Source organism: Meles meles, chromosome 6 (genome assembly GCF_922984935.1).
Source record: "Meles meles chromosome 6, mMelMel3.1 paternal haplotype, whole genome shotgun sequence".
NCBI lineage: Eukaryota > Metazoa > Chordata > Mammalia > Carnivora > Mustelidae > Meles > Meles meles.
Window position 1 is genome coordinate 87,679,583 of NC_060071.1, and position 19,543 is coordinate 87,699,125.

The window sequence follows — 19,543 nt, forward strand, 5'->3', positions numbered from 1 at the left end:
TTTTGTATTTGTGATTAGTACAGAGAAGGAGGACTATGTTTGAAGTACCACAGATGGGAAATGCCAACTTCATCACTAAAAGTATTATCCTCACTTACCCCGCAATGGAGACAAGCCATGCTCTCACTCTGTTTATAGATGGCAGTCCTTTTCCAGACAAGGGGCAACTTAACGGACCCATTTAATTACCCTCACACCACACCTCCTTGGTTAGTCAACACTATCTCCATTAGTTAATAAAAGGAGTTACAGTCAGTCATTTAAAAAATAGCAGTCTTCTTAGAGATTTAAATACTACATGTACATTTTATCAGCCTGAAAGACAAACGGAAAAAGAAAATCTACAGCTGAGTGATTGAGCAACACAAGTGCGCCAGCTAATACGCACATGCATCTGAGTGTGTGCACACCTGAGCACAGTTACATTTGTAATTAGCAGGAAAAAAATCATCCTTTGCCTGTTTAAGAGATCTCACTGGCCACTCAACCACCTCCCCCAACCTCTTGCCCCAGGCAGGAAGAGGACTATTATTTCCTTCTGCCTAGAAGCGAAGGGGAGTGTTACCCAAGGTCCTGTAGCCAATTAAAGAGAAGGAGGGGGATAGAGAAAGGAGGGTGGAGGAGAGGAAGAGGGAGAGAAAGAGAGACAGGAAGAGGGCAGCAAGGCAAGGGAAGGGACAGGGAGGAAGGATGTGGTCTCATCCAACATCAACTTCTGTTTAAGTACCCAGCCCAGCAGACCATCCAGTCTTAGGGGTCCCTGTCATCTGCCTTGGAGTTCTGGCCTGTGTTTGTCCTGATTTAGATTACTGCTAAAATAGAGAAAACAACAACCCCACACATGAAGTCGGTGAAGCAGAAGAAAACATAAATTTTCCTTTAAAAATATTTGGAATTGAAAGTCTTTGGAAATGGATGATATAAATACAAAATCGGCGAATGCTCAAAAGTATTTGTAATTTTCCCTTATTTAACTTCAAGTAACTATTTATCTCAAAATGAAACCACAACTATTCGTAGAGATGATGTTTTCTGACTCTTATTTGGGAGTTTCTGCCAGAAAGCAACTGAGGCATACACCAAGTTCACAAACCCATGCGCACACCAGGTGAAAGCAGTCAGGAGCAGACTTTGTTTGTGTCACCAATTTCAGTGGCTTTTCTTTCTAAGGAAAAATCCGCATCACTTTCATTTAAGAAGTTGGTTTTTTTTTTTTAAACTCAAATCAAAAGGATGACAAAGAATTAATAGCCTTATTAGCTTTTAAAAACATTAGAAATTGACAGAAAGATATACAGTGCCTAAGAAGAATGTTCAAAGGACATAAATACTTTGTAAATGGCCGATAATCATGTGAAAGGATGCTTCAGGACATTAAGAATCTAAGGAGTGGAAATTGCAAGCATGAGACACCATTTTTCACTTGTCAAATTGGAAAAATATTGAAAATCATATGGAGTTCTGGGAATATATATAAAAATAAGTACGATGATATACACTGCTAGTATAAATTGATTCAGCCTTTCTGAAGGAGTGCATGTGCATGTGTGTGCTTTAAGGCCTTAAAAGAATGAGCACTCTTTGATTTAGCAACTAGATATCTAGAAGTTCATCTAAGAAAGCATCACAGATGTGCTTAAAATATAGCCATAAGGATACTCATTAGAGAGCTACACATATTGTCAAAAACTTGGAGACGGTCTAGATGTCCAACAACAGAGAATTGTTTAAATTCTTTATAAAACATTTATATTACAGAACACTGTGCAGAAGCAGAAGAATATTTAATGTTCATAACACACTGTGAAAAAGATTTCAACGACTTACTGCACGATTTCAGGTCGGTATTCACAGACCAAAACCAAGAGAAAATAAATCATGCTACCAGCGGTTCTCTCTGGGAACTGGGAATCTTGGTGATTTTTATTTGATTCTCATTGCTTACCTATCTTCTTAATAATGTTGCTACTACATTTGTCTAAACAACTGTGTCAAGATATAATTCACATATCACACAATTATGTTATTACTCCTAAGAAAAAAGCAATAAAGTTATTCTTAGTGATTGAGGCAATGCTTTGGGAGACAGACATTTCATTCATATTTGATCTCAATTATTCTAACATTGGGTTCATATCCAACATCTGTGCAGCATTTTGCATTTTATGATGTACATTTACCTTTGCACAAGGGTCTTCTAGCCAGGTGGACCTTATCACAGACGAACTAATGACCTATACCTGTCAAACCAATAGTAACTATATCTTGTTGGGGGTCTTTGCTCCCTCTTAACAGAAATTACACTGTGAATAAGAGAGCAGAAAGAGCCTTATTCCTTTTTTTTTTAAGATAATTTATTTATTTGACAGAGAGAGAGAGAGAGCACAAACAGAGCAGCAGAGGGAGAAGGAGAAACAGGCTCAATCCCAGGACCTTTGGATCATGACCTGAACCCAAGGCAGACACTTAACCCACGGACCCACCTAGATGCCTGGAAAGAGCCTTATTCTAAAGACTTAGATATGTGTCATGTCCCCCTGACACACTGCGGGTCTTCACCAAATTCTCAGCCTGACTCATACAAAAGAAAGAAAGAACAGGACATCTGTCTTTCTCCATTGCTGTTCTCAAGACATCAAGGATTAACACGCACACAGGGAAGTACAAAACCATGGCCGCCGTGGACATACCTGAAAACGTATCCTATAGTGTTCATTTCATTTTTGTTATTAACACACAAAACTACCTTTTTAGATGTGAATAAAACCTGCATTCAGAGACACCTCAAATGTTGGCCAGTGTCTCACTGAAAGCACCTTAGTGATGCTGGGCACCTTGAAAAGGGCTGTGTGGGGTAGTCTGCACACTTGGGGTGTTGGGGGCCAAGTACTGTCTGCAAGGGGAGCACACTGATTGCTCTCAGAGGGTGGGAAGAGTTCAAAGTATGGAAAAACAAGGGTCAGTACAACATTTAAATGAAAGTGAAATCACACTGACCCAGAAATGTAAATCAGTGTGCCTGAGCCCTCTGTAGGACCTGTGGCGCCTGAACACTGTCTTCTTGCTTCAGATGACCTCGTGTCCCGAGAGAGGCTCCGGCGATTTCGAGAAAAGAGGTGAAATATGGAGGGAAGTGGCAGGCAGCCGCAGAATCTAATTTTACTTGAGAAGCCTCTCCAAAATTTATAGTGGACTTCTCATAGGGAGAAAAAAAAAAGGCAGTTTTGAAGTTTATTTCCCTTTCTTTATATTGCCTTTAATCCTTTTACTAGTCCAAATTCAAAGCCCAAAATCAGAGGTGATTTTAAAACTGTATCTCAAGGAATCATAAAAGTAAGAGCGCACGCGCTTCGAGATTTATAATGCTTATCTGCATTTTGTCCTACAAAGTTGCAAAATGGGCAGGAAGCTCCGGGCTGCTGAGAAAAAAAGCTTCCTGAAATATAAATTCCAGGTAAATAACGTCATGGTTCTTCTCACTAATGGAATTATGAGGGAGAAAGGGAGAGAAGACAGAGGGAAGAAGGGGGGGAGGAGAGAAGGGAAAGGATAAATTAGAGAAGAAATGGGTGCAGATTTTAAAGAAAAAGATCAGAGAGTGTCTCGTGGTCGGGGGCAGGGGGCAGGGGAAACACGGAACAAACTAAGCCAAGGACAGACAGCAAAAAGATTGCAAATGTGGATTGAGAGCCAAATAGTTCAGGCTTGAACGCAGGCTCCACACCTAATTTCTGGGTGACTGTAAGCAAGTCACTTAACCTCCTGAAAGGCTTGTGGAGAGAGATTAATTGCTGGAATCTACACAAAGCGCCTGGAGTGATGCTAGGGCAGGGTGGTGTTCAAGGACCACAAGCTATGGGGACAGCCCTTCCCAGACTCCCCACCTGTACCTTCCTCTGTCTCCACACCTGTGGTCTTTTGATGAGAATGGCCATTTGGGGGCCTGGCCACACACCAAAGATATGGGGTGTTAATTTCTGAGTTCAGATCTGTTCTGCTACTTGGCAGCTGTTGTTTGCTAATTTGTACAACGAATACTTCCCGATTATTCATTACCTTCAGGTTCTGGGCTAGGGTCTAATGAATGAAAACAGGCCTATCCTGTCGTCATGCTATCCTGTCCTACAGGCTCATAGGAGAGTCAGAGAGTAATAAAAAAAGTAAGCAAGTATGAATAAATTTAAAACTATGAAAAAGGCACACACGCATAAAGTACATGGAAGTCCCTTGAGGAAGACGCTACTGAGCTGAGTTCTGTCAGCAGAGCAGGCAACAGCCCAGACTCTGAAAGGGAAGGGAAGAGCCACGTAGGCTCAGGAAACTGGAATAGTGGACGCGCAGAAGATGAGAAGAGACTGGAGAGGTCATCTGAAGCCAAACCAAGCAGGGCATGGTGTACCTGGTTAAGGACTTTGGTCTGTGCCCTAAGAGAGAATAGGAAAATCAGTGGAGGATTTTTAATCAAGAAAATTACGTGGGCATACATGAGTTCTGAGAAGACCACTCAAGCTTTGGTGCAGGGGATAGATTTGAGGAGGGCAAGGAAGACGACCGAGGTGGCTACTGAGCCATCCATGGAGGGCAGATGGTGGCTGGAGCCGGAATGGAAGTCGTGCAGGGCGTCTATGGATGGATGGACGTTACCTCAGCAAGACTCAGAAGCTGGACAGAGAGGGAAGGTTTCTCACTGGAGGAAGTGGATGCTGAAGCTTTCATCCGCTGGGACAGAGAGTCCTGGGAGAATGCCAAGGTTGGGGGAGGCTTGTCCCTGGGTTTAGTTTGAGGCACATTTTACTTATTTAACCTAGAGGAAGTCAATTGCTTATGAGGATTAAATGAAATCATGTGCCTCTGAATGCCTGACACAGAGTAGACGCCCAGTAGACGATAACTGTGTTACTGGGATTTTAGGCAAGAGATACAGAAGCAAGTTTGTCTTAGTCTTCCACAGACAGCAATATCCTTCACTTTCAGTCCAGATATCTTTTTTTTTTTTTAAGATTTTATTTATTCATTTGACAGAGAGAGCATATAAGCAGGGAGAGTAGAAGAAGGAGAAGCAGGCTCCCCACTGAGCAGGGAGCCCAATGTGTGGCTCAAATCCAGGACCCTGGGATCATGACCTGAACCAAAGGTAGACACTTAATCAACTTAGCCACCCAGGTGCTTCCTGATATCACCTTTCTTGAGTATCTAATCCACAAATGCAAAATCCTAAAGTAGAATGTCCCATTTGAGCACAAAGTAAATCAGGACTCTTGGATCACACTGGGGAGGAATTCACACTTCATGTATGTGGACATTCCTCGATCTGCCCTTTAGAAAAAATTGCTATGAGAAGTCAAGTTCTGAGAACTGCATATGTGATATTTTCTTTTTCACATCTTGCACAGGGAAACAACCTACATCCAAATGTCTAATTTATGAGCTTTTAGGATAAACATACAATATATTTAACAAATATTTCTTAAGTACCTCCTTTAGGTAATGAACTATGGAATACAAAGACAAATAAGACACATTCCTTATTCTTAATGAGTTTGTGGGCTGGTCAGACACATACGTATTAAAATACCATGAGAGTGTGTAGGATGACAGATCACGGGGAACAAAACTCTCAGATCTAGAAATAGAAGACCCTAAGTTTCAAACCAGAAAGTGGAACATACATGCTGCTTTCAAATGCTATGCCCCAGCCCCGTGGTTTGGGTGGTGAAGGGTCCTATTCAGATTTGGGGGCTGGAAAACCACTGGGATGGACACCCTCTCAACCCAAAGAGAACAGAAGATGAAGATACTATCAGGTCTGGATATAATAAGCACAAGCAGCTAAAAATCATTATTAAATTGAATTTGGGGAAGGTGAAAATGGAAGACCTGACATGCTAAGTCTAAAGAAAAAGAGTATTTGCTAAAGAAATTGTCTACTAACATCAAATAAGAGAACTATTAGCACAGCCAGAGAAGTGATGGGCATTATGTCACATGGTTGACAGCCATGGATGTGACTCATAAAAGTTATTTGAAAAAAATCCACAGAATTCTGCCCAGTACTCGGTCTGCTAACCACCTTCCGGTGTCAGCTGAGAAACAGCAAACTCAAGGAGCCAGCTTACCCCACACGTTCTTGCACTTTGTAAAATTTCTTCTGAAATTTAAATTAAAAGCTGTTCTTCAGTAATGAGCTTTATTTTCATCCAAACAGCAATTTAAACATGTCGTTTATTTTCAGTCTGCCATGAGGTTGGGAAACTACGCATTATTGAACATAAAGCAAAGCTAATTCTAGGAATTTCCGAAACCGAAGACTATCACTATCACTAGAATATTCCTATCAGGGAAACTCGAGACTAAGTTCTAGAGAGTCTACTTTCTAGATGGTCTTGTCCTCTGATAACTGAAATGATTAAGGCCTGAACATTCTCTGAATTGCTTGAAATAAGAGTCTAGGCTTTAGCTAATAGATTCTGTCAGTTAGTCTCCTGATTTAATCCAAAACAATACCTCCCCATCTAGCAGGCTTGTTGCCATGAAGCAGAAAAAAGTAATTCTATTAATAGAAAAATCCGTGTACAACACATTCTCTAAGACTAGACCCAAATGCCGCCTCCATTACTGCCTCCCTGGTCATCACGCATGGCTCTTGTGGAGTCTTTGTCACACTGAACGAAAATTGTTTCCAGTGCTCATCTGCTCGTCTACACTGTGCTCTCCTCAAGGGCAAGGACCAGAGCATATGCATTTTTGTGACATAACACATGTAGCAGGCATTGCTGAACATGGACAAAAACACAGAAATACAATCAGAGAGATAAGGGGGCCAGAGAAGAAATAAAACTGCACACCTCCCACAGTCATACACAAGAGGAAAGGCAATGAAAGACGTTGAAGGTATGGTATCATGTCAGGTAGGCCACTGAGGGAGCTGGATGTCAACCAAGGACCCGAGCAGGAGAGCCTATCCCTTCTCTTCAAAGGTGACTTTGCCCTTGGAAATTTCTCCTTGGGTCTAGCTCACTGGTCAAAGGGATGGAGCAACTCCAGAGGCTGAGTGTGTTGTCTGAGGCAAGTCTCAGGCTCCCACCTAAGTAATACACCTGTGGCTGGGGTTTGAAGTCCTTGCTGTTGCTTTTTGTTTGTTGAGTTTTAATGGAGAGTGAAGGGGAAAGGATCTTAAAGGCAAAGGTGCTTGGGAAATGAACATTTCAGGCTCTGCATACACCATGGGCTTAAGGAAGAAACTCAGCTGCACAACCCCTCAAGATACACCATGAATTTGTATCACCCCCATTATGTAAGCCTTCATCAAAGCAGGAAGGGGGAGGGGTTAAAATCTATAACCCAATAGGAGTTCAGATGAAAATTTTATAACTTTTAACTTTGATGCTTTCCAAAGGAAATTTTCATCTTTGTTTTATACTCCTTGTGGGGGAGGGGGATTGTTTTTAAAAACATAATTTTTAAAGCCATCTTTTAGATTAGATATTAAAAAATGCCAGAACTGTTATATAATGTTTTAATTTCTAGCTTTAGTCTTTATGTTAGTAAACTTAAATTTGTATGAGCAGACACTCTTGAAAAACTTTTCTTCACTTACTAAATCAGGGATCACCAAATTTTCAAACTCAAAGGACCTCCTCAGTTGACTGGTCTAATATCCCCACCTGGACTCTCTCCCTGCTGTGCAGAATCAGGAAGAGTCATATTGTCAAGAACAACCTGTGTACTGACATAAATCCAATGAACAGGATTTGATTACATGTTATTGAAAGGTAGTATTTCCCAAAACATATTTCATATAAAACTAGACTTTTGAGATAACATTTTAATAAGATTCTGTGGTCAAACAAGTTTTATAAGGACAATGCTCAAGAAGGTTCAAATAGTATGGACATTGGGGAGGTATGTGCTATGGTGAGTGCTGTGAAGTGTGTAAACCTGGCGATTCACAGACCTGTGCCCTGGAGCTAATAATACATTATATGTTTATTAAAAATATAAAAAATTATAAAAAATTAAAAATAAATTAAAAAAAGAAAGTTCAAATGGGGTTTTGTTTGTTTTGATTTTTAAATGATCAGACTCCTCAGAACACTTAAGACACCAATAAAAACATCAAGACTATCAAAGAAGGAAGTAAAAGATACAGTGTCCAGGACCCCAAAACCCCTCTCCCATACCAAGAAATAGCCATGGCTAGTGTTCAGTGGAACACAGCTCAAGAAAAGTGGCTATGAAGTTTTCAGCCACAGCGAACATCTATAATTTGTAGTAGCTATTGGCTTTTAGTCACAGAGGTAGCATGTAAAGTTGGCCTTGAGCTTTCTAGTAGCCAATTCAAAAGGCATTAATCCTATAATCAATGATCACATAAAAAGTTCATGACGTTCATCAGATGAAAACAGTTGTCTCAGAAGTACCGGCCATTCTCAATGCTTAGAACAGAAAGATATGGCCACTCGAGTGTTTGCGTAAACAGGATCAGGATGACATCCTCAACTTCATCTCCTTTAGGACACAAAATGCCATTTTGTAGGCAATCTTATAGCAGCCTTTTTTGGAGACTAATAGCATATTGCTGTGGTGTAGCTCAGTAGAAGCAGCTTTACAAGGAGTCATACCATGTTTCACATGTTCATAGTTCTTAATTGTCTAGCTCAACACAAGACTCGAATCCCATTCTCCCATTAATTAGCTATGCCCGCTCTCTAAGGGTGAATCATTTGCCTATTCTGGACTTGAACTGGATGATCCCTGAAGTCCAGCTTCAAAATGCTAGAGGTCTATAGGACTTATTACTTTGTTTTTCAGAAAAACATCAAGATTTCAGTGTCCTTGAACGTGTGAATCCCTCTTTGCAGGTATCTGTACCTTTAATCACTTGCACTCATGGCAGATATGTTTAACACATCATGAAAACCTCAAGCCATGGCCATGAGGTCAGAAATCTGGAAAAGCCAGAGCAGAAAGGGAGAGACGAAGAAGAGGAGTGGAAGAATGCCAAGCATAATTTTAGTTACTTGAGTATTTAGCTTTAAATAAACCTTGGTTTCTTTAGGAGTACTTTGATAGTGATGCCAATCCTAGTCATAATCCTCTGCTCTCAATGAGTCTGTAGTTTTCATAGGTAGTAGCGGCAGCAAACACGTATTTGGCACTTCCAACATACAAGATCCTATTGCAAGTGTGAGACACAATTCCTCTTTGAATGCTCGCAATAACTCAAAGGGGTAGATGCCGTTCCTATCTAATTTCAGAAATGAAGAAACCGTGATTCTGCAGGGTTGGATAACTCGCCTCAAGTCCTGTGAGTAGGAGCAACAGATCCAGAATTCAAGCAGGCTCCAGATCTGAGGTCTAACCAACATACACGACTGTTTCTGGGCCCCTGAGGTCAGACACCACGGATCATTGGAGAGGTGTCATCAATCTAGCTACAGACCAGGTATCATATTAGAGTACCTTCCTCTCAAAATAAGACTTGGCTGGAAAGAAAAATATGGGGCTTTCTAAGAAAAGCAGCTCCATAAGAGAAGAAAATAATAAAGATTTTAATTCTCTGTGATTATTACCCACATAACAATGACCCAGAAAACAAGCCTCCAGTTTTCTTGGAAAATGGAAGGTGGTTTCCCCTGTGATGATATAGCAGTCATGGAGTCCTCCGGTAAAACTTGAACAAAGAGACCACCCTAAAAGTCAGCAGAGTTTCAGGGGGTGAGGAGGCAGACTCTCCTGGGGAACACAGGAGGCCCAGGTCCCACTCTCAGATGTGAGTCTTCTGCAAAGACCCTGAGACCCCAGGGATATCTTCCTCCCACTTCACAGGAAATACAAGTCTTTGTTCCAATAGCTCTTCTTCCTCCCAGCCCTTCTCTCCTCCCTTACCAGCACACACTTGCCTGTTTGGAGATGCAGGAGAGGAATGCATTGGAAGTAGTCTAGCACCACTCTTTACATATAATTACATGTAATCAACATCTAGGAACCACGTCTCATACTTCTAATTACCTTCCTTTGGAGGATCTCAAAGCACTTTTCAGACAGTAATTAATCACCTCTTCTTAGGTATTTCCTCCTAAGACCTGAAAAGAGAAATACATCAATTATATGTCTTGCCCTCTAAACTACTACCAACATTTCTTTTGAAAACACACACACACACACACACACACACACACACACACATGCACACACACAAGCATGTGCAGGGAAAGAGGAGGAGAGATGGGGAGAGAGATTTTTTAATGGTGACAAAGTGGTGGAATTCTTCATATCCTGTCCTGTGCTCACAGCAGGGGTGGGACCCATGTCATCTGTACACCATAAGTGTTGTAATGACGTAAAGTTTTCCTGTATATCATGAATGAAATGGAATCCATTTTCATCTGTGAAATTGCCTGCCTCCTTTTATTCATTAATCTTCTCTAAGCCACCCATACCCTGACTTAGCAAAACCACCCTTGTCTCATCTCCTAGGCCATTGCTGTAGTCTTGAAGCACAGCCCTTCCTTCATAAAGAACTGTGTTTCCAAATTGGGTGAAACAGTTCTTAAAAGTTGGCTACTTTCAAAATCAATGAAATTTACTTGGTCCTCAAGAGTAAACTGCCAACTCATACTATCTTAAGGAATATGGACAATTGAGATGCTAAGTAGTTTTTGTTGTTGTTGTTGTTTCTTTAATTTTTCCCTGACCCTTACTAGGGGATTCTTTTTTAAAATTAATTTATATTTATTAACATATAATGTATTATTTGTTTCAGGACTACATGTCTATGATTTATCAGTCTTGCACAATTCATAGCCCTCACCACAACACATACCCTCCCTAATGTCCATCCCCCAGCCATCCCATCCCTCCCACCCTCTCCAATCCAGCGACCCTCAGTTTGTTTCCTGAGATTAAGAATCTCTTATGGTTTGTCTCCTTCTCTAGTTTCAACTGGCTTCATTTTTTCCCCTAAGAGGCTAAGTTTTAAGCTAACTTTTACTTAGCTTGGGCTGCCTCTTTGGTTTCTCCCCTGCCTGTCAAAATAAGACCTGGGAGAAAGCCAAAAACTTCTGATGTCTCAGTAGTCACTGTGGCTTCCTATTAGGAGCCCCACCTCCACACCTGACATGGCCCCGGTGGTGGGCCTGGCCTCAGGGACAATGCCCGGTCATTTCCAACTGGTCCCTGAAAGGATTATATCGACAGTGACCAAAGGGGACAGCTTCAGGCTGAAGAAGCGTGGACACTGTGAGCAGGAACTTCCAGCCCTTTCTCAGCACAAAGAGGCAGCAGTCTGCCTTCCAGTCTCAGAAAGAGCCTACCAGCCGGAAGTACACGGACTGTTGAGTGGAGGTTTATCGGGCCTCTCTGGGACCTGAAGATGGGCCTCTTCAGACAAACAAACATTTGGTTAGTGTGTGGGATAATCCAAATTATGATTAGAAACAGATTACACAGCTCAAGACTTATGTTGGCCAGGAACAAAACCACACACCCAAATCCCTCATCACTCTCCAGGAAGAGGCCTCTCTTCAGCTGGGATTGGGAACAACAGCCTTTTCTTGAACTTTTCATCTTCTCATATATTTCTAGATCCCTGTGCTTCTCCTTGAGGCCAGCCTGGAAGCAGCTTTCAGAGTGTTGAGCTTACTCTGTTGCCAAGGTGGCCGGGGTATGTGAGCAAAGCCTGGTCACCAGCAACAGGAGGATCCAGAAAGGTCGATTTCTAATGTTCTCATCATCAGGATTTGGAATAAAACATGAAATGAATTCATCCTTGATACAGAATCAAAACTTTTTAAGAATATTTAATTTACCACCCTTAAAAGAAAGTTGGCCAGCAATGTTTACCCACTCCCTGCTATGAATCCCCCCATCTCTGTCTCTCTCTCCTACGTCTCTCTCCCTCTCTCTCTCTCTCTCTCTCTCTCACACACACACACACACACACACACACACACACACACACTCATCTTGGCAGCAGCTGTAGCCAGACAGTATCTTCATCCTGGATGCCTTCTTGATTCCCAACACACAGCTGCTAAATTGGCCCTCACTCACCCTCTCCAGCTGTTGTTTGCAGAATTAGAAGTGGACAACTGAGGGAAAAGAGGCAAAGCTGTGCTAAGTGAAGGAGGGTAAGACTAATGTACTCCTTTCCTGGAATCTCAAAGATCCAAGGGCTGTGTTGGAGGGATCAGGACTAGCCAGCCAGGCACCAGAAAACATCCCTCCACCTGCCCTTGCCCATGCAACTGGAAACCCATGCCTTTCTTTAGGTGATTGAGGAAGTGAAACAATTCGCAATTCCAACCACTACCCCTGTGATGACAACTCCCAAGTCTTCATCTTCGGCCTTGACTACATTCTTGAGCTCCAGATCTGAATTCCAGTGTCATATCCAGACACACATCCACCAGCCTCTCCAATTCAACATGATCTATTGTGAAGACCCCCATTCCCAACCTAGCAGATACCTCCTCCTCAGTTCCCATTCTCGGCGGCATCCTGCCCCATCCCTGACCCCAGTATACATGGGCTTAAAATCTTGGACTTGAAACTTTCAAAGCCCTCTTCTTCTCTACCGCCACATCATTCTATCTCTCAGATCTGCCCTCTTATTTCCATTTTTGTGGAAACGATTCTCTCTCACCAAAATTAATTGTATTACTCTGCCTTGGTTTTGTCCTTCCCTTAGAGATTTTTTCCCAAATAACTCAGACTTTGTCCCTTGCTTCTAAAACATCAGTGGCTCTCCTTGACCAAGGATGTTTCTGAACAAGCTTTTTAAGGACCACCATAGCTTACCCACCATGCCACCTTTTCCTTGGATCCCTCCATGTCTTCCAGCCATTAAAAATTACCTGTCTCCCTGGAGCATGGCAAACACACCTGGCTGTTGCTCATGCTACTTCCTCAGAATGGAGTCTCCTTCACCTCTTTCTCAATGATTAACAGTGAGTCCTGAATCACATGTGGCCTCCTCACCCAGAAAACCTCTAACTTCTTCATTCCCGTGATACTTTTTTTTAGATTATTTCACATTTCATATATACATCTGATGCTATAGCTGGTCTATTCCCCTCATTCTATGTATGAGAATACTGAGGCACAGTATCTGCATCTACTACTTAGTTGTTCTGAAAATCCTTGGCAATTAAAACCAAGTTCTAGGGGCACCTGGGTGGCTCAGTGGTTAAGCCTCTGCCTTCGGCTCAGGTCATGATCCCAGGGTCCTGGGATCAAGCCCCACATCGGGCTCTCTGCTCAGCAGGGAGCCTGCTTTCCCCCCTCTCTCTCTGCCTGCCTCCCTGCCTACTTGTGATCTCTCTGTCAAATAAATAAATAAATAAAATCTTTAAAAAAAAAAAAAAAACCCAAGTCCTAGAAAGAACAGGCCAGTACAACAAATGAAAGCAAGATAAGATTAATTTGGGGGCAGGGTTAAAGGAGGGAAATGTACTGAAAGAGGATTATATAAGAAGGGTGTTGGGGCATCTGGGTGGCTCAGTTGGTTAAGCATCTGCTCTCGGCTCAGGTCATGATCCCAGGGTCCTGGGATCGAGTACTACATCAGGCTCTCTGCTCAGCGGGCAGCCTGCTTCTCCCTCACCCTATGCGCTTCCCCCAGCTTGTATTCTCTCTCTCTCTCTCTCTCAAATTAATAAATAAAATCTTAAAAAGGGGTGCCTGGGTGACTCAGTTGGTTAAGTGACTGCCTTTCTTTCAGGTCATGATCCTGGAGTCCCAGGATCCAGTCCCGCATGGGGCTCCCTACTCAGCAGGGAGTCTGCTTCTCCCTCTGACTCTCTCTCTCTCTCAAGTACATAAAAAAAAATCTTAAAAAAAAAAAAAAAGAAGCAGAAGGGTGTTGGGAGTGGGGAAAGGCAAAGACGGACCACCCCTTTACTTTGGCAGTGAGGGAAAGGGAGGAGGTCCACCCCACCCCACATCTCCAGTTCCCACAGGGATCAACAGTCTTCGCCTATGGAAAGAACCTGATTAAGCAATGTCCCAGTGACTGCACTGTAACCGAGAACAAACTGAACACTGCCTTGGGGTTCAGAATTAAGGAACCAACCCCCACAGTGAGCTCACTGGGCCAACCACACACCAAGGAGCCTTTTCCCAGAGACTTCCTTCAGTGTAGTAACTCGATACTAAATCTTTCCTTGGTTTTGATCATGTATTTAAACTGTGGTTATTCTACTTCAAATATTCTTTTTTAAAAAAGCCTCAGGGGACTGTTGATGAGAGTAATTACATGGAAAGCAGACATCTCAAGCCAAAAGTTTCTTCGAAAACTTAGAAAACTCTCAGCCCTGTTGAAGTGACTAGAAAAGCTGAAAAAGTGAGGCAATGAATCATTATTATTTAAATTCATTCAAATCTTAGTTGTTGAACACTTCCCCTATCTAGGAAGCCGCTGTATCTACCTGTCCCATGTCACTCCAGGTAGATGGAGTTATCCTCATTTTAGATGCAAGAAAGCTGAGATTCAGAAGCATACGTGCAAGTTTACTTTGTCTCTTAACTAACTTAAATCTTTTTGAAGAAAGCCCATGTACAGCCAATCCTACTGTATCTTCCTCAGTGTCAAAGAATAGTGTGTGTTCAATAAATACTTGCTAAGCCTTAGAATCAAGATCCCCCCCTTTTGTGGAAGCCATACTTTCGGTTATCTCTGTCCTACCTATTAACTAGATGTCGTCCCCTCTTGCCTCTGAACTGCTACCTGGCCACCAGGAGAACAAGCCCCCCAGGCTTGCCCCTTAGGGAGCAGGAAGCTACTTGAGCAGTGCCCCCAGCTGCCTCTGAATGCCACGCCCTGCTGCCAGACCACACCTCCATGGCACTCCCAGCCAATCAGAGAAGGGGGCTGGGTTTCGGGAGCCTGCTGTTCCTGCTGTTCCAACTTTGGCTGGCCTCTGGGAACCTGCCCAGGCTGCACCAGAATGTATATGATGGTCCTCCCCACCTTCCTGTCTTCCCTTCTTCACTCTAGGATCAGACTTGCATCATAGTTTGATGACCCTCCTGGCTTTCCAAGCTCCCCCCACTTTTTTTTTCCCCTTGAATAAAATCCTGGCACGTTTAATCCTGTGTTGATGTCTAATTTTTGGAGGACTGGAGACTAACACATTCCAGTTTTTGCTCTAATAAATTGTTTATAATCTTTGTTCCCTTCGTAATATTTAGTGAGCACCTATTGTGTGCTGGGAGTATGATGGTCAACAACAAAAACGTTATTAAAGCCCTTAAGGTGAATAAAGCAAAGAATTACAAAAATTTACTGTCGAGGGAGCTATGATAAGATGTAACAGGGGGAGCCCGACGTAATCTATAGGACTGTAAGAGACTCCCCTAAAGAAGAGCGGTTTTTGACGAGACCTGAAGGATGAGGAGGAGTTAATGCGGCAAAGGTGTGGAGTGGCTCAGGCTGATGGAGCAGAAGGTGCGAAGGCTCTGAGGTGGTAGGAAGCTCAACAAACCAAAGGACACAAAGGCAGGGGATGCAAAGCAATGAGACTAAAGAGGAAGACAGGGCCCATCTTGGAAATTTAAGATTATTTACCTTTCTAGAGTGTGGTTCTTTAAGAGCAAATACCCTGTAATAACCCCCTTTGCTAGGTCTAGTATAATGCCTGGCACAAAGTGAATGTTCACTAAATATTTGTTGAATCAAAGTAGTAGCAATCAATAAGGAAATAACTTAATTTTTCTGTTATTATCCCTAATATCAAAGATGTAGCAAATTAACCCAAAGTATCAACCAGGTAGAGGCTTCTGGGCCCCACTGGTTGATCAAACTAATGATAACAATGAGGATGATCACTCTCAGGCATTGATTTCATCCATGGAGATGTATAAGCAGAGAGACACAATGGCAGTGGGCACTATGGTGGGTAAGAATGCCCTCTGGACCAGACTGCCTGGTTCAAATACTGGTGTTACCACCTCCTACCTGGGTGGCCTTGAGCAAGTTACCTAAAACACCATATCCCAGGGTCCTCATGTGTAAGGCAGAGCTGATCACACTCTCTCTGTTGGAGTGTTGGCAGGAAGACTGCAGGAAATCACTACGTAAAGCACCCTTAGCAAGCTGCCTGGGGCATAGCATGTGTTCAATAAATGACACCAATTGTTAGTATTCAAACATGGTTCTCTCTGCCAAAATAAGAGAACATCAGCAGGGAGATTTCCCAAACCAGTGTGAATTGTCATGAACCATAAGTCATCGGAACTGCGTGGGATCACTTACGATGTAAGAGGCCAGCTCTGGGGACCAGCTGGGTGGGTTGCAAAGCCTGGGCCGTGGCCAAGAGACCATGCCCAGACATGCACTTCATACACTTGGATTCTGAAACCCGCACTAGTACTTAAAGAGAGACCTGCAGATCAGACCAGGAAGTGAACCACGCACATGTTGATATATGCAGTACCCTCCCTGGGCAGGCAGCAGCTGGAGAAAGGACAAGCTGCCTCTAGGTTTTCTGTCCTGGAGGACAGAGGCTGTGCCTCTTGGCTTTATTTCCAAACAGCAAAATGAAGCACCATGAGCAGACCCAGCTCAGTTCCTACCTTTTGGATTTGTTTTTCCATGTTGGACATTGCAGTTAGAGCCCAAGCTTAGACGAAAATGCCTATGGAATTAAAAAGGATGAAAGGGGAAAAACACCTGGCTCCCTCCCCAGGCACTGTGTCCCAGCTGGCTCCGGCTGCCTTGGAATGGGGCAGGGTGACTGGGATGTAATTGCCCAGGCACAGATACGAGGTATGTGGGCCTACGTGCTCTACTGCACACACCACCGGGTCGGGAGGGACTCTGTTTAGTCAGTGTCCATCTGATAACAACCCAAACCCTTAAGATGCCAGCTGCCAGCCAAGCTGCACATGTCCACACAGTGGCACCCAGAGGTCCAGAAGGCAGAACAAAGGACCTATTATTGACTCAGTCCCATGTTAGCACGTCATCCTCACCAAAACAAGTCTTGGGCCAGCTTGGCAGAGAGGCGGTCTCCAGGAACTCCATAATCTAGAATAGAGATTGTCAAATTCTAATGGGCTCTCTGATGGCAATTTCAATGCCCACCACTGAACCTGAGTCATTGCATTAGAATTTGGCTCTTGGGTTCTTATCTCCTAGTCTTTTCTCCCCCTCCCACTGTCACCAGGCCCCGTGAGTGTTGGCTCTCTTGGTGCCCTCTTCTTTAGGGCACAGCATCCCTCAAGGCCTGAAACCTTTCTTCTCCCCATGTCACTAGGACATAATAATATTAATTATGGCCAACCCATGTTTATTACTTACACTGACTACTTAGTGCTCTAAGTGTTTTATATAAATCTCAACTCCTTTACTTATGGTGGCAACTCTATGAGAAGTGCACAGTTACTTTCCCATTTAACAGATGGGTAAACTCAGGCACCAAGAGGTTAAATAATTTACCCAAATTCATGTAGCTCATCAAGTGGTAGAGCCAGGAAGCAAGTGCTGATACTTTGGATCCTGCGTCTGGGCTCTTCTCCATCATCTCTACTTCCTCTCTATGTATGATCAATTTCCTACTGATGGAAAAATTTTAAAGGCACTTTAAAGGCCCTTTTTCCAGGATGAACTGCACTCTAGGGCGAGCTAGGATTTTAGAACTTTCTATTTTGTGTATAGTAGAATGGGGAAATGTTTCTAAACTAGGAGAGGCTAGGAAGGAAGCTACTGCTCAAGAACTTGATTAATATGAATCATAATATGAATATTGAGACCTCTGGTATTTTTAGCCAAGTGAGTACTTGGGCAAAGTGTCTCTCTTGGTATAAGCTCTACCTTGGAGTTCCCAGCTTAAGAGAGACATACTTAGCCCAGTGAGGGACCTGGGTACATAGTGAGGAAAAGCTTCTGTGATCCCTGCTTTTTGTTCATAGTATTGCCTCCCCAACAAGGAGAAATCACAACCTTGCAAATCTAAGCTCTGTATCCAAATTGGTGAGCCATTCCCAGGAATTCATCCCAGAAGAAACACCATGCAGCCACAGAAATGAAAGAAGGGAGGGAACATTACTAAGCATGTACTCAGCTAGGATTTAATGCCCACAGAAAGCGTAGGATATAGTTGCTATCTTCCCCATCTTGTGGCCCAGAGAGCTTATATATTCGTCCAACGTTAAGTCTAGAACTCACACCCCATTCCAAAGGAGGGAAGGACTCAGTGCCAGTCCAAGTCCCACTTTTCCAGGAGCCTTTCCTGCGTCCTCAGACCCATCCATTCCTCTTTCTTGAAACACCTGTATTAGTTGTAATCTTTGCCACAGTCCAATGCTTACTAACATTGTTTCATACTGGACAAGTCTTGCTAAATTTGGGGGGCCAGTGGCTATGAGTTGAATTTTTTTCAGGTTGTCCCTGTTTCAGGGCAGGAAACCAGGAGAGTAAAGACCTAGGGCCACAGGCTGGTCTCCCTGACCAAGGGAGTCAGTCACTCCATCGCCAACAGGTGCCAGCTTGGCTTTACAAGTTACTATTGCATTATCTGGTAACCGCCTTCCTGTTACTCCTGTCCTCCTTTGTCATTCCCTTTAAAACTCCTTGCAGATGGTTCCAGACAAGGCAAAATATCCCCAAAGTAAGTAACTATGACTGCATTGTCACTAACTTGGGTTTGGCACAAGAGGAAAGATCGCCAAGTTTCCAACCCTGCTTCTGTTTTCCAGTAGCCTCCTCCCGGTGTGGCGCCAACCAACATGACACCCAAGGTCAACTCGCAGCTTTCTCTGCACCCCAACACTTGGGGCTAGAAAGAATGCATTGCCACACAGCAGGCACACTCAGACATGCCTGCGTCACCACCAAGTCAAAGCGAACATATATTTCAGGAGAATTTACAAGGCAGAAAGCACCCTCTAATTTAACAAAAAAGCAAGCGGGCTGGGTGTTTCCTTTCTCCTCCAAAGCTAGGACAAAAGCTTTTCTCATATTAAAGAGCCAGAACCCACCCAACCTGATTGTCTCCTCTCAGTCAAGGAGTACATCATCGTCAGCAACAGGGATGAGGGTAGACTGAGTCACGGAAGAGGCAACAAGAAAAAGCTGTCGTCTCTGCCCACCACCTCTCCAAGATATGGGAGCGGGAGGGGGTGGTCAGCTGACTGCTTCAAGGACAAGCAGGGCAGTGGTCTGCTCCCCATCCACTGGGAACCTGAATATCACCTCACACCATGATTTACTACAGAAACAGACCTGGGACCAGCAGAGACAGACCTAAAATATGATGGTGAAGTCTTCAAGTACAGGTCTTAAATGTACGAAATTCTCTTAAGTCAGACTCCCAATTTCAGCTCATTCCACACTAATGAGGCTTGAGCTATGGTTCCGCTCAAATCCTTATTTCTCAGCTACTTCCTCCACCTGCCCCTAAGGTGCACTGTGAAGGACGCTGGCATAAGGCAAGAGTTCCAGGTGATAACGACAGTTTTTCCTGCTCCTCCTCTGATGGCAGTCCCCTCGAATTTTGTCTCAAGTGTGGTTATTCTTGGTGCAAAGCTACCCCAGGGAAGC

The 19,543-nt window shown here is 43.4% G+C and overlaps 1 long non-coding RNA gene across 1 annotated transcript in view; it reads right to left on the reverse strand.

Moving 5' to 3' along the window:
* Window positions 1-10,026: 10,026 nt before the first annotated feature.
* LOC123943291 overlaps window positions 10,027-19,543 on the reverse strand; it is a 67,858-nt gene continuing 58,341 nt past the window's right edge. Inside the window, exon 4 of the long non-coding RNA XR_006818609.1 lies at window positions 10,027-10,085. This is a non-coding gene — a long non-coding RNA (uncharacterized LOC123943291). The remainder of the gene's footprint in view (window positions 10,086-19,543) is intronic.